We start from the raw sequence: 22,737 nt of genomic DNA on the forward strand, positions 1-22,737 counted from the left end.
ACGTCAAAGCAGTCCTGGATTGAAAACAGTGATGGTTGCACGTGATTTGAGTTGTGAGAGTACATTCTTTGACCAGGAAATTTTACGAGTACATCGCTACACTCAGTCCACCGAATATGTTGTATGTTTACGCTTTGAGTGGTACAATACCATCATCTGATAACAGGATAGAAATGGCATCATTATGTGCTCTCATTATACGTCGGGGCAAGGAACCAAGTATTACAGGTGACACATATCTCACGAAACGTTGCAGATGACGAGTCGTGCATCTGTACACCCACACGAGTGTCGTTTGATGATTTACTTTAACTAACAGTTGTGGAAATTCTAATTAATAGGTGTGGGAGTTCTAGCTTAAAAAGTTGCGTAGTGGCTCGACGCCAACGGTGAACTCCTCCCACGGTCTTATCAAGATGGGCATCTTCCAGGACATGTGCTCTGACACCTTCAAGGTATTATGAATCTTCTTGTATGCTCAGAGAGTTGGTCTCAGCTACTTTCAGTTGAGGAGTAGATTTTTATGTGCTTGTGAATGATGCGGAATATTATCCTTATATTATTATGAACTCTTGGCCCGTTATGTTGTAGTTCGATTACGCCTAAAGTTTTAGTATTTTATATAGGTTCCGTGTGATTCGATCGTAGCACTAGGAGTAGTGCCCGCAGTTATTAAAACTGAAGATCGAAAATAGCATTGTTTTATTTTGGAAATTCTTGAGAATGATGTGAAGGTTGCATGACTGTTAAAATTCAGGATAGAAAATGGACTATGTTTAGTATTTATCTAGGCCTATTACGGTATATTGTTACAGGCCTAGTGACAGCCGGGTTTAACGACTTCTATTTTCATTTTACGTCTCAGAAGCCAATATAGAATGGTCTTTTTCAGTGAATTATGTAGTTGCATTATCGTTTGTAATGGATGTTTAATACGGTCTTGACCTAACTCGTTGAAAAATGAAGCGTAGACCTAATCAAGGTTAATATATGGGTCTTGGATCTACTGTATAGTGCTCCTTCACAGCGCTGTTACTCCATTAGCCTAAGGGGGATGTAGAAACTTAATCCTTGCTTAATCTCCTTAATGGGAGACATTTTGAGATCGATGACTCCCCAGGAGACGTGTGTCCACCGTTTTTGGCGTTATTTGCTCTTATTGTATTTTTCAGTGCTCTTGACTTATTTGTAACTAATTTTTAAAATACCGAACCTGTCATATTTGATGAGTAATATTGAAACTGAATTGCTGATATTTATTAATATTCATAATAATTTGCTCACACCCATACAGAACAAGCACAAAATAAAAAGGCAAATAGGCTTAGGCTAGCTTGACAAAACAAGCTTCTACAGAGCGAGAATGCATATAGTGCAGGGTAAAAGTGACAAGGAGAGCCAAAAGAATTACATTGAAGTAAACATGAGAATGATAAAGATCAACAGTTAGATACAAAATAAAATTGTGCCAGAAACATTAGTTCGAAAAGTCTAAAAATGGATGAAGCATTGAAAGTGGGATGGCATATTAATTCACTTAAGTAAATGGTGGGAGGGAGCACTGCAGCCTTATAAAACTCTCCGACGCTTGAAAATTGTGGAATGGCTCGTGGCAATTAGGCTAAGTCAGAATGGATCCATGATATTGTAGAACTTGTGTGAGAGGGACAACTAACGTTTTAATATTGAAGTTTAATACGCAGTGATACCTATTAAACTTCCATTTCCAGAGAACTCGGGGTGTGAGGGGATAAATCTGATAACATGCACGACGTAGCAAAAATCTTCATCTGCACTCTTCTTGATCACATTTCTTTAATATATGCCAGGTTCGTCTATCTTCCAATCTCACTTTTTTTTTTCACATTAGCATATATTTTCTATTCAGTCTTTTTGCACTTTGTTTATTTCCATCCCGCATTTCCAACCGGCATTTTCTCGTTAAACTGACAGAAATTAATTAAATAGTATTACGGAAATTAACAAGGAAATGAAAGCTTGCCCGAGTGCGCTCTCAAAGTAAATTTCAGAATTATCATCCTGCTGCTGTTATTCATAATTTTTTTTTTTTTTTATTGAGGCTGGTCTCTTGTTACATTAAGGGGTTAATCCACACCTTTCTTCGAGCCTCTTTTTTTCTTGTTTCCTTCGAGCGTGGGCATGAAAAAGGGTATTAGGTTGCCTGTCCCGTTAGCCTAAAAAAAGAAAAAAAAGAAAAGTTCCCCAGCACCCTTATCGACATCTTGCAAATGGTTCTTCTTCTTCTTCTTCTTCTTCTTCTTCTTCTTCTTCTTCTTCTTCTTCTTCTTCTTATTATTATTATTATTATTATTATTATTGGAACAGTTCAGAGGAAATAAGTTTAATTCACGGAGTTTCTTTTAACTTGGTCTCTTTTTAACTATGTACCAAATAGGCCTATATGGTCTAGCCCAAATTAATCCGAAAGTATGTAATTGTTAAAACCCGAAAAACTAGATTAAGAGTCGTAGAGAATTCCTCCTCCTCCTCCTCCTCCTCCTCCTCCTCCTCCTCCTCCCTCCTCCTCCTCCTCCTCCTCCTCCTCCTCCTCCTCCTCTCTCTCAGTATTAAGAATAGGTTTCTCTTTAAACAAAAGGACGCCATGGATTTGCTCCTATCAAAAATCTTTTGAATAACACGAGTCGGTTCAAGATTTTTTTTTTTGTATTAAGGATAGGTCTCGCTTATACAAAGGGACGCCAGGGATTTGCTCCTATCAAAATACTTTTGAATAACCTGAGACGTCTCAAGATTTTTATTTTACTTTTTTTATGTGTAATCCTTCGGAAACGAACCACCAACCCTTTCTATAGAACGTACGAGAGAGAGAGAGAGAGAGAGAGAGAGAGAGAGAGAGAGAGAGAGAGAGAGAGAGAGAGACAGAGAGACGTTTGTTGTAAAAGGATCCTATGCAACTTTATGACAAATTTTTTTCCATAAGAATTTAGCAACACGCTGATAATAAAATGAAAAATTTAAAGCCGTTTTGAATTACGAAAGAAAATGAATGAGCGTAATTATTATACGGGAATAGAGCGAATAGAATGATGATTCCATATTATAATGATGTATTTTGTCATTTTCTGCGTATTCCTGTTCTCATTGCAAGGTCCAGGGACTACCCCGTAATTGTGTTCTTATCTCTACCGCTTGTAAGAGCATTTAATGAGTATTGCGAGAACAAGCCTTGCAATTACCCAAGTCTCCTTGATCTCTTTTAAGTTGCTATTTTTTTTTATCTGCATTCAGTGATTTTTGTGGTTTTTATGTTTATTCTTGCTTTGACCTAGGAAGTGTTGTTGTTTTTGTTATTATTATTATTATTCAAAATGGGGATATGTGATGAAAATAACGAGAAAACAATCTGCCATGTAACTTTGTCTTAAAGCTGAATGCCCTCCTCCCTCCTCCTCCTCCCCTCCTCTCTCTCTCCTCTCTCTCTCTCTCTCTCTCTCTCTCTCTCTCTCTCTCTCTCTCCTGTGCAGTAAACTTCTGCACCATCATCCACGTCGCATACCTATGCAGTTTATCATTTTCTCTAAAGTATTCATGTTGATTCGGACACCCTTTAATTAGGTCGTTAATTTTTTTTTATACACCCGATGTTTCAAGTCTCATGTTCTTAATTATTACGATGTGCGAGCGGTTAGATGTATGTCATGAGCGCGTAAAAAAACTTGTCCCTTAATTATTAAGTTGTACAAGCGGCCAGGGGATGTTAGGTCATGTGTCTGTGGAGGTGGGGGCGTTGAACATCACCTCCTTGCAATTATCGTTGCTCTGTTGAGTAGAGTTTGTATTTTGTTTATCGTGGCTGCGGGCTCATTGCAGGTGCGTTAATTCTAAACAGAATACCAATTCAGGTACCGTACTTTGGATATATAGCGTTTTGTCAAAACATACTGTGTTTAATTCTTTGTATTGAAGTGGTCCATAATTTTGGGAAGCACTCAATCTCGTTCTTATGTCATTTCTTCGGATATATAATTGTAACTTTTTATTTATTATTTTGCAGAATGAGATTTTACAAATGTCTTTCCAGATATTAATTGCATAGTCTGTCGTCTTGGTAGGGCCCCGTTGTTATAATCCAGATCTTAGACGTGCGTGTGGCAGTGACCAAAGGTTGACAACCCTTTGAGCGAAGAATTGTGAGCCTTTTCCCTACGTCTTATTTATGTGACCTTTCACCTGACCAAGAATACAGCGAAGATGAATTAAGACTGATTCGGTTGCAAATGGCATTGCAGTGAAGATATCTAGCTTATTTAGTGTAATGACATTGTCCAGCATGAATTTAGAATTACGATTTTCTCTCTCTCTCTCTCTCTCTCTCTCTCTCTCTCTCTCTCTCTCTCTCTCTTGCGAGGCCCTGGGGGTCTGTGAGACTCAGGTTGAGAATCCCTGCTTTAAGATCTTTGCTCCAAACAAGAGCCGGGTTGGGGAGTGTGCTCTGTAATTCAGAAAACAATTGTTAACTTTTTTGTTTTTCAGTTTAAGAAGTTGTTTGTTCTTATAAGTTTGATTTCTCTGTTTTCCGGTTTTAGTACCCTCGAACTTATGAGTATAAATATGACTGAAAGCCAGGCTTTAGAAATTATTCTGCTACCAAAAAGCTCAACGTACGCAAAATCCCACACACCCGTGAAATACATTTTTACAAAAGAGTAAATGCAGTTAAAGGAAAATTATAACTCCTTTTTCAGTAATACTTGGATTTTGATGTGAATATTCAATCATCAGTCAGTCTATGTGCACATTTGCAGTCAGCAAATATGAGCTCCAGACTTCTCTGGGGCTTGCGACTCCAAATCATGTAAACAAGTCGGTCGTATTGTCAGCCATGATTCGCTTCTTACTTCTTACTGTGTGTATGTGTGTGTGTGTGTGTTTTTTTTTACTGCTTTTGTGTGTTCCTGTATTTAACAAGTTTTGTCCTTACTTGATGGACAATAGGGGCGATTAAGATTTAGTCACCCTTAGTACTCAGTGGTTTTTACGTCCAAGCCTACGAATGGATCCATACTTGCCTGTGTGCAATTAGTATATAGATGCCTTACGTACAGGCTTTACATACATGCATGGAGAAATGAGCTCTCTCTCTCTCTCTCTCTCTCTCTCTCTCTCTCTCTCTCTCTCTCTATCTATATATATATATATATATATATATATATATATATATATATATATATATATATATTTGAAGTATGTATTTATTTATACATGCATACATGAAGATTACTTGATGGATTTACATACAGCCCTTACGTAATGCATGTTACATGCTGCTTGTACAAGAAGCCTCAAAATTATATTTTTTTATTTATTCGCTCATAAAACATCCAGCAAACGTTGTCAATACAAGAAATCTTTGATAACCAGTGTATGAATCCAAACATCTGTATTTTTCCTGTTTGCTCCCCACCCCACCCCCACCCCCGCACAAAAAGGATCCACTAGAAAATCTCATCAACTCACCATTCGCTCATTGCCTCTCTCCCCAAAATCTGATTAAACAGACATACGCCGGTGACTAGTATATATAACTTCCAGTCATCTTCGTTGGCAAAGTTAAACATTACAACGTCAAGTTTCTTCAAATAAAACGTATCGTACCAGTTCGACATTCAGGGAACTATTAAAATCTTCCAGCTTTAAAGATCGGATAACTCGCCTGTGGTGTTATGTAAAAGTTACAGTATTCAGGAATGTTTATGAGAGTTGCAAGGTAGCCTTCACCGTTCGTCAATTTTCTGGCCTCTGGTAATGACAACAGCATTTCCCCGAAATCTCATTCTGTGGATTTGGATTAAGATTTCTGGGAAAGACAGTCAGTCCTTTGGTGACCGGAATTGGCGACCTGAAGAAGACAGGCAGTATTGCCATACTCAGGGTCGTTATATCAACATTTCACATATCAGGAAGAAGTCTCTCTCTCTCTCTCTCTCTCTCTCTCTCTCTCTCTCTCTCTCTCTCTCTCTCTCCTGAGAACATGTTCTCTGTCAAAGTTAAGCTTCATGAAATAATACTAATTTTAGACTTGCATATCTTATTTTTTTTTCTGATCTCGAGTATCACGCTGTGAAATGTCAGTTTTGAAAGGGTCCTCAGTGAATGAAAACTGATATTGTTAACATGGATTAATATGTGGAATTATCATTAATATTGGTACGCGTTCAAGTCTGTGGAAAAGACTGCTAGCCATCCTCTTGACTCAGGTACTGTTTTTCGACCATTGTTCTGGTGAACATGAGGAGCGTCCCTCATTCTCTCAGATGCTTTCGGAACTCCTGTTATGCCAGCACTATGCTCCTTTGGAAGTCAGTGTTCCTCACGGACTGCACGGTTTCATCACAGTTTCTTTCCACCTACTCTTCATTCTGCTGCTGTTGACGCGGACAAATACAGTCTTAACATTTTTCGAGAATGGGGTGTAGCACCTTTTTGGATTAAACCTCACTTTTTTCCTTTTTACTCCTTTTTGTTGCAGAGCCATATTAGATTGCATTCGTTCTTGAATTTGAACAAAATGCTATTAAAATTGTGGGTAGGTCAGTATTCTGCTCAGATATTTTTTTTTCCATTGAGGCGATAGGCAACAAATTTGTAGAAGTTTTAGTGGTAGACAAAGTGTGTAGAAGTTTTAACATTTAGACTAAACATATTTATTGCTAAGCTCCTAGAATGTCTCTTTCTATTAACAGAGCCTAAAAATAATACATATTAAGTAAAAAAAATTCACATTCATAGATTATGTATTACAGTATATGTGTGTGTATGTGTATGTGTGTGTATATATATATATATATATATATATATATATATATATATATATATATATATATATATATATATATATATAATATACTGTATATAAGCATATATAAAATGTTTATAACTTTTAATACATTGTCTACAATACAGTATTCAGACACACACACACATATAATATATATATATATATATATATATATATATATATATATATATATATATATATATATATATATATATATATATGTATCCATATCTATACCTATCTGTTTAATGTTTCTATCTTTCTATACACACACAAACATATATACTGTATATATCACTCTTACTACATTGCCCAGTTCATGCATCCTCTTTTCGCTTCGTGTTTGTAGTTGGTTTCTGTGATAATTGGCCCTGAATATATCTGCGTATATTAACAATTTGGAAAAGGGAGATGAAATCTCATGGGGGCAATTTGATTGTGTTGTCGTGACTTGAAAACAGTTTGGAGAGTGACGAGTTTAAAATGAAAGGACAATACAATTTACATTATTGAAAGTTTTTTCCCTTCAAGTAAGGGTGAGGTTTAAAATTACATGGGGTTGTAGTCTTTTCCGCTAGCTGCTTGTAATTACTATTTGTATGATGTGCGTATTTTTCACACACACACACATATATAACATATATATACATATAAAATACATATATATACACATATATATATACATATATACTGTATATGTATATATATACATATATATACACACATACAACATTGTATATATATATACATACACACACACACACACACACACACACATTGTATATATATATATATACACACACACACACACACACACACACACACACACACACACGTTTGTGTCAGCATGATTTTGGGATGAAGCCAAGAGTCCCATGCCCCTATCCACACTGGTTACAACTTATCATATTCGACTAACTTTCAGGTGTCTAGTCAGCTGCTAAGGTGTACAGAAACGCAGTTGATTTAACTAAACTTTCTAAATCGTTCCGCTCTCTCGGGGATCGAATCCGAGTATTATGACCAATATTTTGACAAAATGTATATATAATTTTTGAGTTTCAAAATGTATATATAATTTTAAAGATTATATATATATATATATATGTATGTATGTATGTATGTATGTATGTATGTATGTATGTATGTATGTATGTATGTATGTATATATATATATATATATATATATATATATATATATATATATATATATATATATATATATATACACAGATTATAATGGTATGCACTGTTATGCATGATGAAATGGAAAAGGTCATACGTTTGAGTTCATCCTATAAAGGAAATGACCACGATAGGCACTCCACACTTTTAACTTGGCGTTTAATGAGGTTTAATGGGTGAGTGTTCCAAAGAGGTCTCTTTAATGCCATTGGTTCAGACCGCTTGGATTACGAATCGGGAGCGTAATATCCTGCTTCCTGCTTTGCGTCATTCCTTCTTTTGCTTTTTCACTTTGCTGTTTGTTCTTCATTTTTCAATACGTCTTGTGCTAGAGTGTCGAGCGTCTTTGAACGTTATGTTTAAAGTGAAGGCTAAGCACATGTCGTTTACGGATAGATGCTTATGATTTTGCTCCGTATTTCTGAAGAAAAATTCCTACAAAATACACTAAAAACACACACACATGTACAGTATATATATATATATATATATATATATATATATATATATATATATATATATATATATATATTTTATATATATATGTATATACATACAAACTATATATATATATTATATATATGTATATACATACAGTTTGATGCGTACATATATACATACCCATATATATGTGTGTATATATATGTATATATACGTGTATATACATACATTTTGATGTGTACATATATAATATATACGTACACATACACACATATATGTGTATGTATATATATATATATATATATATATATATATATATATATATATATATATATATATATATATATATATATATATATATATATATATATATATATATATATATATATATATATATATATATAGAGAGAGAGAGAGAGAGAGAGAGAGAGAGAGAGAGAGAGAGAGAGAGAGAGAGAGAGATAGATAGATAGTGTAACTTACGATCCTTTAGCATTAAAATCCAGTCCTCGAGAAAAAGATAAAATCATCTCTTTTCATGGATATTTGCAGGACGCCGGCAGCTAGGATGGGCAAAAAAAAAAAAAAAAAAAAAACTTTGACGGTCAACAACTATGGCCCCCATCAAGTTACCAACCAGTCAGGACAAAGGTGCTGGAGGGTAAGGGATGGGGAAGTATGGGGTTCTGTTTGAGGGGGAAGAAAGGATTCAGGATACAACAGGAGGGAGAGAAGGTGGGAGAAGTGGTAAGAGGAATCCAGCCACCTGGATAGCTAGAAAATAATCTTCACTTCTTGGATTAGTTGTAGCGTACCACATAGCCTCCTTGGAACGGGGAAGTGGTTCAAAATGATATGAATCGACTATAGGGAGACTTACACCAACCTGCGTTCAGAATCAAAGGTTTTCTTAAAAAAAACTTTTATTAACTTTTCCAACAGTCTACTCCCACCTAAACAACTCGGTGTCACTTTGGGGTCATCATCATCATCATTATCATCAACTTTGTTATTGTAGAGTTATTATAGGAAAGTCCCAAAGACAACAAGAAATATAAAAAGAAGAATGGTTGGGCTTAGTCCTGAAAGAAGCGGCAGATAAGCTTCATTAAGGAAAGAAGATAAGGAAGAAAACTCCAAAGATTAGCAGCTGAAGTAAATCAAGTCACTAGATAGTGTAATCCGTGGGTACCTGTTTACGCAGAGTAAATGAGGGAAGAGGTAGCCTCATGAGTACTACAAAACTGCTTGAGAGGAGGACGAACTCTCCCCAAAAGCTCAACGGACGAGGGATCAAAATAGTACCCATAAAATAAAAACGGGGAAACCTCCTTGAATTGGAGAGAGAGAGAGAGAGAGAGAGAGGTCTAGGAAATATAGCGAATTAAAATTATCGAGCAAACCATCAAGCAGTTACGGCATCTGAGCAAGACAAGCGAGGATCACCCGGGGCATCCAAAATATTGATCGAAAGGAGAGTTGCTGTTCGATTTTCATCAGTTATGATTAGGACTTGTGAGGGAAAGGGTACAGAGAAGTACGAAGAAAACGGAGAAACTGTCATGGAGATATAGGTACTGAAATTGACAAAGTTACAGGATTACCATTCTAATGAGCTCATTCAGAAAAGTTGAGGTAAATCGTCCCAAATGAATGTAAGTTCCCCAGCTAGTATTAAACTTCTGTGATTAAAACTTACAAGTAGGTCATTCAAAAGTCTACGGTCCTTCTTTTTTCCCCTTTAGTTTATGATTATTGTGTTATTGTCATTGTTTTATTGATCATTACTGTTATTTTGCCTTGTTTGGTTTGAGAGTGGCGTTTGTTGCCCCGTCAACGATATTTCAGGTTAGATTAATTCTGCTTGAGTAAAGATCCATAAGTTAATTATGTGAACAGTTAGTAGGCGCTTGTTTACTATATCCATTTTGATAAACTCAGGCTAGATGTTACACACAAGCAATTTATATATATATATATATATATATATTATGTGTATAATATATATATATATATATATATATATATATATATATATATATATATATATATATATATATATATATATATATATATATATATATATATATATATATTGTTTGTTTTAGCGTAAATGAAAGGATGGGTAAGTGTGGTTTGAAAGTGTTTGGTCACATGAAAATAGTGGATGGTAGATATATGAAAATCGTATATTATTCAAGTGTCAGGAATGTGGAAGAGAGGAAGACCTAGAATTCTCAGGATTGATGATATTCCTGTATTGAAAGCTCTGATGATATGTAGGTGCATTATGAGGCTAATGTTGTGAAAGTTTTATGTACAGAGGGTTCATCCACAGTTCATCAGTTTAAGGATGAATATGACAGTGACCGTCATGATTATTACTAACCATTGCGCTATGTGATTTAAAATGGCTGACAGCTCATAACGGTTTTTCTGTGTCACAGTTCTCGAGCCACCTTCGTTAGCTTATCTCCTCTTGATTCCTTTTCTGTCATGCTATTGACATTCAGAATAATTTTTTGAATGTTACATTGAACTGTAATAAGTGTGCGTGTGTGTGTGTGTTGCTGTTCTTTATATCTTGTTTATAAAGAAATAAAAATTACCTTACCAACAAATTTTGAAAAGGGAGATAAAGTATTAGGGAAGTTTCGAGAGATGGTATTAACAGGAAGAAAATCCAGTTCGTTTTTACGAACACACGGGCCAGTGTTCAATTCGAGAGGTACTTAATTACCTCTGATTAAAGTTCGTGAATGATCTGTCTTTTTGAAGCGCTCGGCAATTCCCATGACAGAATTATTCGCAGTCTGCTGACGTTTGATCAATGGAACCTCATTTGGACTTATTGCAGCTTACACAGTAACGTCTGTTTCCTGATTCTTATTTGTTTGTAGGATGAGGTTACTATAATATCTCGGGTGATTCTCACAGCAGAGTTATTCATAGTCTGCTGACGATTGATCACTAATTCCGTTACCACCTCATTGCCGCTTATTTGTTTGTAGGATGAGGTTGCTAGCCCCATGTCCATCTCTCGATTTATAGAATAAGGTTAGAAATATATACAGGTAAATTAAACAACTTGATGAACGTTGAATTTTTAAAGGGTTAGATATTAAACCTGAGATAAGGCAAAATAATGCACTTCCAGTTCTTATTTCGGCGTTCGTAGAACTAGAGTCAGTTAGAAGATGTGCTGCAAGTTTTTCTTAAGTGTAAGGTCCGGAATACCGGTACCGGTAACACTTGTCCATAGTAGCTACTCTCTGGTTTGATAAAAGTAGATTGCTCTCCGAACCTTGACCTCGTTGAATGGTTTGTATGTTTTGTATTCGTTTGATTACAGTTCCCTTACTGCATTGTTAATACACAAACGCACACACACATATATTTATATATATATATATATATATATATATATATATATATATATATATATATATATATATATATATATATGGCCTATGTAGTGTGTATGTGTTCTGTATATAATCATATACACACACATATATGTACTTATATAAATACATGAGTATGTTTATTTTACGTATATTTGCCTGTTAGCTGATCTTTCAGTTACCAGTGACTATACGAAGCCACAGATGCTGCACGGATGTTTGAAAACTTCTATTCAATTTTCGACCTTCTATTACGAAATTAAGGGTTAATTATTTGTAGTATTTCTGATACTGTGTATATATATATATATATATATATATATATATATATATATATATATATATATATATATATATATATATATATATATATATAGGCTATACATGAAATATTTTGCTCCCTATTAACTTTTAAATCAATGTACTTATTTTAAAGGCATGCTTATGAAAATGCTATTTTTCTGTATAATGTTATGCATGTCTGAGTTTTATGTTTATATATATATATATATATATATATATATATATATATATATATATATATATATATATATATATATATATACTGTACATATAGCCTAAATGTATTTACTGTGTATGTGTTTGGGCTCTGATGTTTCTTGGTTATATTTTCTTTTCGCCTATATCAATCACTGTGTTCTTGTAACATTCGTTTATATGCTTCAGTTTGTTGTATGATTCATTAGTTTAAACAAGAAGACTTACGATGCTTCGACTTGTTTAAAGAGGTTTTGTCGACGAGTGCGATGAAAAAATTACATTTACTTCGGGAGAGGAACTTTTCCATATAATATGAACACTATTTTATGGGGTGATGACAGTGATATTTTGCATTAGGTGCATTGGGTGCTTGAAGCCAAAGGTTTTGTTTGGGAGAGAGCCAATAAAGAAATTGTAGAGAGATCTTGGAAATTATTTTATAGTCATGGGAGGCTTCAATTCGCTTAATTATTATTATTATTATTATTATTATTATTATTATTATTATTATTATTATTATTATTATTATTATTCAAAATTTACGTGGATTCATATTGAACAAATCAGAAATGTCCTCAATATACCAAGCAGCTATTTGTAAATAAATGGTTATTTGTAAAAAAAAGTAAAACCAGGAAGTTAAAATTATAATGTGTGTCCAAGTGGAACTAGAGGCATTAGGCCTATTTTCAGTGATGCTGTCGTCTTTGAAGGTTAACTTCCCTTCAGGACATCATTAATTTTTCGGGTTTAATGGCCTTTATCAAGGGTAACCATCTCTAAGCTGTTATCAGTAATCTACCTCTGAATCCATTATTCCATTATTCTGGATATCATCTTTAAGATCCTTTCTTTCCATTCTGTGGCGTCATTTCGGTATTTACAGCTACTGTTCTTGATGGGAGTAGCAGTTGCTTATGAATGGCAGATTAATGCGGAATTTTTGCTGGAAGTAACAGTTATTTGGGAATGGGCTCTCCCATAAATAGGAACGAGATCTTTAACTAAATAGTAATTTTTTTTGTAGCATTCAAGACAGACAGTGTGATTGTTTAGACTATATGAGAGCTTGAGAAATATATTGTTTGTGTGCCTGTGGTTTGTGTGTGCGGTCGAATGGCTGTATCTACTGGGAAAAGTCAGCTTATCTGTTTTGTTCGATCGGATTTTGCACACTGGGAGAATTTTTATTTGCTTTCTCAAGCAAGGGGTTGCCTACCAGAGTTAATGAACCATAGGTACGTAATCATTTGGTGATTTTCATTTTTTCTTCGAAGAGCTTTAAAAATTTCTTTCGGTCTACCAACTTCGGTCGTCGTTAATTATCTATTTTTCCCAGAATTATTGTGTAGAGTCTGTAACTCTTCCTTGTCACCAACATTTATTAATAGCCACTTATAAGAGACTGACAAGTAAGGATGGGTTTGGCATTCCTTGGCATGTTTGAAAAGGGTATCCCTTCAGCCGAAGTTGTAAAATAATTTGGGCAAAAAGGGGATCCCCTTGTGTCATGTCCAGTCATATGTTAGCCAGTGGAGGGCGTTTCCTGGTTTTAAATCTCAAGTGTGTCTGTATGGAGACGTAATTAGATTAGTCAAACGCTTTTTGCCCATATGAATACCAAATATGCGATTCCATATGAAACCTTGAAAGGAAAATGTAAAAATTTCGAGTTTTTTCTTGATAAAAAAATTATCAGTTTCCCCACGAACAAATTAAGGCTATAAACGAGGGAGAAAAAGTGTTGCCAAATATTCTGCTGAAGAAATTAGCAATTTTGAAGGGCTATAAGAAAATCATCAAACCAAAGAGATGTTTTCCCGAAGTTGAGCTTGGTCATTAGAAGACGAAATAAAAAAAAGTTTGATTGAATAACTGAAGAAAATAAAAAATCAATGCTCTTCCTAAAGACTAAGATGCACATATTCACAGGCATATTTTGATGATACGGTGAAAATCAAATTAAACTATAAAGATTTTTCATATATTCATATATATGTATGTATATATATTTATACACATGTATGTATATATATATATATACTTATATATACATATATATATATATATATATATATATATATATATATATATATATATATATGTGTGTGTGTGTGTGTGTGTGTGTGTGTGTGTGTGTGTGTGTGTGTGTACTGTACTGCTATATATATATTACGTGTGTTTATTGTATCTGTCTCTGGCTTTGTCAGGCATGTTAAATAATCTGAAAAGTATTGGGGTGAAAGCAAAAGCTTTGCTGATATGCCTTCTTCGTTGAGACAAAATTTATGGTTCTTGATTTTAAAAAGATTGTCTTTGAGTCAGGTCTTAAGCCACTTGTGCGGAAAAATAATAAGAGCGAAGCTTAAAGACTAAAAGCTTTTTTTTTATTAATATTTTTGCATTGTGTGCATTAAAGAGAATGAGTTTTGATATTTGATTTTGCTTGCGTCCTTCGATACTATTCCTTGCTTCAAGGCAATGCGCTCATTGTTTTGGGTTTAATGAGAAACACTTTTTAATGATTCATTTTAATCCGCTTTCAGTCTTAGATGCATATTCAGTATTAATAACAACACTACTACTACTAGTAGTAGTAGTAGTTATAGCTTACGCCTTTATTAAATTTGCATTAAGTTTCTTATGCCTTATCAGACTGGGAAAAGTGTGTAATCCCCTGTACATTCTTACTTCACGATACGCACGGCCTAAGCTATATAAAGAAGTAAAAAATGCGCCGAAGTTTCTTCGGCGCACTAGAGTTTTCTGTACAGCGTATAATGCCGTATGAAACTCTCAGCTACGCTCAGTTGCTCCTCTGATGCGATCGAGTGATGGTACGTCGGTGACGCCTCCGGAAAGCGCTGCCAGACGCGCGATCCATGGCTAACCTTGACCTTAAGTAAAATAAACATTACGGAGGCTAGAGGGCTGCAATTTGGTATGTTGGATGATTGGAGGGGGGATGATCAACATACCAATTTGCAGCCCTCTAGCCTCATTAATTTTTAAGATCTGAGGGCGGACAGAAAAAGTGAGGACGGACAGACAAATAGCATCTCAGTAATTTTTTTCACAGAAAACTCAAAATTGGTATAATGCATGAGCTGGGAATGATGGCGGCAGTAAATATCGTCGAAATTTCCATTTTGAACGTAGTCACGAATTAATCATCCACCACGAATGAGAATTTGAGTGGTATTAATTCTAGGAATTGTAATTTTTTTCTTTTTGAGCATTTCAGTCCCCGAATTTCTGCGTCGAAGATTATTAGAATTTTTAAGAGTTCAATTGAATTGACGCCGTTTCAAATTCTTGGTAATGTCGATGGTTTTATACGTTTTAATTTGATAAGCTAGTTGGAGAGTCTGACAAAATTATAATAATATTGGAGCCTAAATGTTTCAAGCGAAAGCATATCGATGTAGTTTTGTGTGGATGTTGATCAAAAAAGTTGATTTTTAGAGAAACATTATTATAAGAGCAGAATCTAAGGCTTTTTCCATATTCAGCATATTTAATGTATATGCGTAGGCTGAAATAAATTCTTATATTTATTTGCGTTTCAATGGATGTTTATATAGTCTGTGTGGACATTGTCTTGAACATAATTTCAGTTTCAAAATCCAAGGACTGAGGACTATAGACCTGATTCAGTATAGCAGTGAAGTCAAGGAACCATAGTGTTATGTATATATATATATGTATATATATTATACACACACATGTATATATATGTATATACAGTATACGAGTATATATGTATTTACGTATATATGTATAAATATATATATTGTATGTTTGTATGTATTATAATATTTAAAGCTACCGAAACCATCAGTTTTTATTTCTTATTTTTCCTTTACAAACGCTTTAACAGTAACCAAAAATAAGTAAATAGTGTATCTCTTATATTTTTACATCCACGAAAATTAAAACATATTTTAGGTGTTTGGGCCTGAAGTGTCAGTCCATACTTACTAGATTTTTAAAATGCTTCAAAATGCTGGGACGAACGTTTTGTACGTTGCTCACGATTTCAAGAGGGGAAATGGGGTTTGGCATTGTTCTGGCGATGGGGTGTAACCCAATAGAGATATAATTTCTCGATTTTAGCAACCTTGGGGAATTCAGAACTTTTTTTTACGTGTGAATACTTCAATGCAATGATTAGTATACATATAGGCCTACTTATACATATACATATACATACACATATACATATACATATACATATACATATACATACACAGTACTGCATTTTGTTTACGTAAGTTTGCTGCGAAGTTGTAAGGATATGCGCAGTTTTAAGAAATTTAATTGTAGGTAAACATTTATTAGCCTTGAACGAAACTGAAAATTAGGAAGCCTGTGCATAAATACATGTATACATACACACATACCGTCCATACATACATGCATACATACATACATACATACAACACTATATATATATATATAACATATGAATAAAAAATAATCATTCTGTTTTGAGAAAATCATAATTAATGCATCACCATTTAGTCACTAGATATATCATACCTCTTCTTTAGAAATGTGTTTTTCGATAATAGAGTCAACCATGCACTATGCATGCAATCTCGAGAATTTAATGGAATTTCGTTTGCTGAGGATACTCCCAATGTAAACACGTTCGACATGACGCTTGCTGGCCGTATGTTGCCAGGTGTTGCGTTTCGCTGTGTGCTTGAAATACATTTTAGTTTTCTGCGAAAGAAAACTATTGAGATGTCTTTGTCTAGCCGTCCGCACTTTTTTATTGCGGCCCTCTCACCTCAGTAGTTTTTATTCTATTTAAGGTTAAAGTTAGCTGTGATCGTGCATCTGGCTGTGCTATAGGAGAGGCCACCACTGGGTCGTGGCTGAAAGTTTCAGGGACCGCTGCTCATACAGCATTATACCCTGTACAGAAAACAAACAAGCAAAAAATGCGCCGAAGTTTCTTCGGCGCATTTTTTGCTTGTTTGTTTTTATCCTCTAAGTATAAAAAGACCGTTTATATTAATTATATGATCAGGCAGTTCTCTGTTGTTATATATCATCGTCATCGTCTCATTACTCTGCTAGTGGAAAGAATAATGAGTATTCGTATTTTTGCAGTATTTTTTTTTTCGGTACAGTCACCGTGAGGATTAAGATTTTGGTCCCATTTGACAGTTGTACGTTTCTTGGTAGCAGGATTAATGAACATTCAATGAACATTATATATATATATATATATATATATATATATATATATATATATATATATATATATATATATATATATATATATATTATATATATATATATATATATATATATAATATATATATATATATAAAACTTGGTGAAAACTTTCACTAGGCTTTTTTCAATAGATGGTTATTTTTTTAAACAAATCAGTCAGCAACGTGTTAGCTGGATTACCTGAAGATTAATGAACGGATTTAGCTGAAACGTTCAACAAGTACCTTACGCAGTATGTTTATCTTTTATGTGAAATTGGGCGTAGCAGAGACCTCATCTCCATAGCCTGTTACCCATTTATATTCGATAAATTGCAGACTCAATTTCATCAAAACCAGGCGACCATTTAAGTCAAAGGTCGTAGTGTGGGAAGCTTAATTACTTCTTACTAGCCTAAATGCGTTATCATTGTCATACAGTAGTAATAAGAATAATAATTACCTAACAAGTATCTTGACAAGTTTAGCCCCTGAAAGTTAAAAAGCATATAAAAATTTTTTGCAGTACAAATGCTCGGAAAAGATACTATAATTCTATTTGTTGTGATATATAACGAATTACAATTTCCTATTCATTTTGCAAGCTTTACCTGCAAAGGTCAAAAGTCAGTGGCACATTTTCATACCATTCCTCATAGCTGGCGGGCATACACGCATTAATGCTCTAACAATTAATTATTAATATTTTTAGGACTGAATATTAAACTGATGTGTGAAATCATTTCGTTTATTAATTATTTCCTACTTTTTATGAATATACTCATTGTGTATTTAGAAAACATTTAAAGCAACTATGACGGTTGAAAAGTGGGAAGCGGAGAAAAGAGAAGGAGGAGGAATAGAGGGGAGAGGGTTGACTATAATAAAGGTAAACAAAAAAAAAAAATGATTGAATTCTAGCATGAAGGTTTTCAGTTTTCTTCCGTTTCGAATTCAGTGTAGCGAGGGTTGTTAGATACCGCATAAAAATATCTATAATAATAAAATCCGAGTGGATCTTTCTACCGGCGGGGTAGGTGGGGGATCGGGGGAGTAGGGTAGACATGACACATCCACCCTCCTCCTGCAAACCTGTTTGTCCGCCCCGGGTGGGGGAGGGGTAGGTAGGGGATCAGGTGGGTAGGGATAGACATGACACATCCACCCTCCTCCTGCAAATCTGTTTGTCCGGCATGGGTGGAGGCAGTGTAGGCAGGGGATCGGGAGGGTAGGGGAAACATGACTTGTTCACCCTCCTCCTGGTGGGGGCGGGGTAGGTAGAGGCTCGGGAGGGTAGGGGAAACATGACGGGCAGCGCTGGGTTCCAGCGCAGTGTAACACGCGCCATCAAGCTCGTATAATAAGTTCCTTTCTTTAGATGACGAAGCTATTGAATTCTGACATGGAGCATTACGATTTTCCTTCGTTTCGAATTTAATGTAACGAAGGTTGTTAGATATTGAATGAAATTATATACATAAATTCCTTTTTGTGGATGTCGAGGTTTTTACAAATCTTGGCGTATATGGGGAATAGAGAGGAGGGGAAGGGGAATGGGATAGATGAAGGTGAGGAGCTTAGAAGGAAATTGGGCCGTAAGTGGGAAGGGTATTTGGAAGAGGAAAGAGAAGGAAAACTAAAGAATCTTGAATCCTCTTAATATGAATGAACGCAGAATAAAGTATCTGAAATCTTATGAATGAATGCAGAATAAAGAACCTGAAATCCTCTTATTACAAATGAGAGCAGTGAAAGAACGCCGAGCTGAAGAGGCAGCAATGACTCAAATAGTTCTTTCATGTAGAATTCAGTATTTCATTTTTCCTGTTCCTCATTAAATGTAGCTCTTAGGATTTTTTTCCGTGGGGTTCCATGGGTCCGTCTTCGTGTTGTGATCACCATTCATTACTTTAATTTTTTCATTGAAATTATGTCACATTTGACGTTAGTTGTGGTTGTATAGAATGATGAGTTAGAAGAATACACACTAACGAAGTCACGGAGGTGGTGGCTGTAATTTATGTATATTATTACTCTTGTGCGCTTTGGTCTTTGAAGGAGTATTAAGATAATTTCTAGAGTTCAAAGGACGATCCATGAAAAGCAAATTAATAGCTTCAAAATTATGTTGTCTACAGAAAGAAAGACAGCATTAAAATGTGTGTCGCCGAGAGTAATTAAGTTGTGGAGAGAGAGAGAGAGAGATCTGCTTGAGGGTAAATTTTTTTGAAAAGTTTCCTCGTGAGTTCCAGGAAATTGACTCGGCCAAAAGGCTTTCCTCCTTGACCTTCAGTCTCTTGATTTTTCACAGAGCTGGGTTAAACGATCTGAAGAATTCTGACCACCTCAGTAGTACCCTCCTCAGGAGATTCTAATGATCCCTCCCTGGGAACCGCTGAACACAAAAAGCTTTGAAGGAAGTACTTAGCTGCGGGTGAAATAAAGACCCGGGGTCTTAAAAGATTAAAATATTTAACATGGTTGAAAGTCTAGATTTTCGTACCGGAGTTAACGAGCTTAAAGTTTGAAGTATGGTTTGAAATATTACAAATCCTTCATATTTTCCTCAACGCCTTTCTTGTTATATACTGCAGTTGTATAATGTAATGCCCACTGGAGTTACACACATATTCATTCATTTATTCATCCCCGTAGGGGGTACTGCCGTCAGTGCACCTCACTCGATGCACTTTAGGCATTACTTAAGGTTCTGTGCGGGATCCCTTCGGCCCCCAGCTGCAACCCCTTTCATTCCTTTTTACTGCACCTCCGTTCATATTATCTTCCATCTTACTATCCGCCTTCTTCTAACAATTGTTTCATAGCGCAACTGCGAGGTTTTCCTCCTGTTACACTTTTAAAGCCTTTTTGCTCTCAGTTTCCCTTTCAGAGCTGAATGACCTCATAGGTCCCAGTGCCTAGCCTTTGGTCTAAATTTTATGTTCCATTCCATTCATTCATTCATTACGGAAAGTTTTAAGTACGGTTTGAAATATTACAAATCCTTCATGTTTTCCCAAACGCCTTCCTTATTATCTACTGCAGTTGTTATTATGTGATGACTGTTGGAGCTATTGATTTATTCATTTATTCAATCTTTTATACATTAACTGGGAATCAAGTGAGTCATCAGGGGAATATAAGAGGGAATAGGAATAATTACGAAGGAAGAGTAGGGGGGAGGCTTGTATTTGAAAGGGAACTCTTGACTAGACATTTAATGGATTATCTGTGGGTTTCGTCGTTATGGTTGAATAAATAAAATTATGATTTATAGATGGCGGAAAATTACCGTAACCTTTGAAGTTCTAAGGATCCCCTTTGTTGACTGTGAATGAAAGGTGACTGTAAAAGTATGAAAAGGAATAATGCTAATAAGGATAAACATGGTAACAGAATATTTCATTTTTGTTGTGGAAAAAGATATGGTTTTATTTTATATTTTATTAATGTAAGTTTTTCGATATATTTTTCTTCTACCAAATAAGCATGTTTGAGGTTTAATTTTATAACCAGTAGTTTTGGTATGAAATGTGTTATATCCTTCATATTATCATTGCTCTCCTAGTTGTAGTTTTTTTTTTTATTTTAATGTCTTGAGGCGTGTTTTGGGAGAGGGACGATAACGAACATGTGATCTTTTTAGGCTACCAATTTGCTCGCACGAAAGAAAAATGTAGATTCAGACTTTTCACTCTTTCGAAAGCCATTTATTGACACAATGTGAATCATCTCGACGGATGTTGCCATGGTTATATGGGATAGAGTTTTTTCATATTTGCTGACCAGTGCCTGAATCAATGACAATAGAGAACGTTGTTGGCAGCGTCAGTATGAAATAAGGTATGAATTAGTATTGTATTTAATTGTTTTGTTTGTTTCTCTGTTAGAAACGTTTCATGCTATTTTGCTATCATTTCTAATGGCAATGTTCGAATTGCAATAAAGAGACTAAATGCCAGCGAAATTGTTACTCTTCTATATGACGGACTTTTTTTTTTTTTTTTCTAAATGTAGGAGGTGATTGGACGAAGATTTTATTCTCATCATCTTCTCCCCGAGAAGATCTGAAAGAGAAGGGAAGTATAAAATAGGGTCGCTCAATCCAGCGGGAAGCGATAAACCCTTCGAAGGATGGAGGACTTTTGAAGCAGGTCCTTTAAAGATGCAATACGGTTCTAAAAGCACTACTAGGTGGTCGGGCCATACTCACTTGAGATGCGTACTGAACTTGGAGATATAAAAGGTGCTGTTACCATAACTTACCATAAATTTTCTTCCTCTTATTTTTTTCTTCACCCGTGCCCACATTTGACAGAAGAAAAGAACAAGGAAATGAAGAAAGGAAATATTCGCTCTGTTGGTATCAGTAATCCTCAGATTAGACTCAGGTGAAGGTATCACTTGACCTGAGGTAATTAGTCCTTGTGTGGATTACTAATCCTCAAATTAGACGGTCGGGTGATGGTGTCAGTAATCCTTTAAATTAGGAATTCTCTTCCCTAGGTCGATATCACATTTAATTTTCAAGGTGTTCTAATTTAATTTTCAGGTGTTGTCTGCAAAAATCTCCCATGCACGGGAGATTCCACGAAACCACTCGGTTTACAAAACTTAGAACAATGCTTCAGAATGTAAAAATATTCTACAATTACAGTAAAAGACTAGATACAGAGGCCGGGGTGACTGAACAAAGAGAATCCAACTTTTTGTTCATGTATTCTTTCATTCTTTGACTCAGTGTGCATCAAGGGAGGGACTCGTCAGGAACATTCAAGAGACGGAATAAGAGAGAGAAGAGAAAGGACTGACAAGGATCGTGTTACGTTACTGGGAAAGCGAAAGATTAATCTTTCCCCGTAAATTTCGTAATGACTGCATTTAAAACAGTGAAAAAATATGGCCTTAATCAATTTTATTCGTTGCTGCAAACCATAGATTCTTAATGAACCTTTAGATTATTGTGAATTACACCGGTACTTATAGTAGTAGTAGTAGTAGTAGTAGTAGTAGTAGTAGTAGTAGTAGTAGTAGTAGTAGTAGTAGTAGTCTTCTTTCTAAAAATGCGAGGCTGAGTGCGTAAGCCCATAAGGAGGGTCCAAGTTCAGATAAGTAAAATGGTAATTACTTTTATGCCAATAATTAAGATAATGTAGGT

General features: G+C 35.1%; 1 protein-coding gene across 6 annotated transcripts in view; it reads left to right on the forward strand.

The window, feature by feature from the left end:
* LOC136826992 (prostaglandin E2 receptor EP2 subtype-like) overlaps positions 1–22,737 on the forward strand; it is a 534,455-nt gene that overhangs the window by 11,733 nt on the left and 499,985 nt on the right. For 2 of the 6 annotated variants that reach the window (XM_067084642.1, XM_067084644.1), the window contains exon 1: positions 11–455. The exons of the other annotated variants lie outside the window; for them this stretch is intronic. The gene's annotated coding sequence lies outside the window, so the exon portion shown is untranslated. Of the gene's footprint in view, positions 1–10; positions 456–22,737 lie in introns of those variants that run through there. 6 annotated transcript variants of the gene reach the window in all.

The sequence above is a fragment of the Macrobrachium rosenbergii genome, chromosome 41, assembly GCF_040412425.1.
Source record: "Macrobrachium rosenbergii isolate ZJJX-2024 chromosome 41, ASM4041242v1, whole genome shotgun sequence".
Taxonomy (NCBI): domain Eukaryota; kingdom Metazoa; phylum Arthropoda; class Malacostraca; order Decapoda; family Palaemonidae; genus Macrobrachium; species Macrobrachium rosenbergii.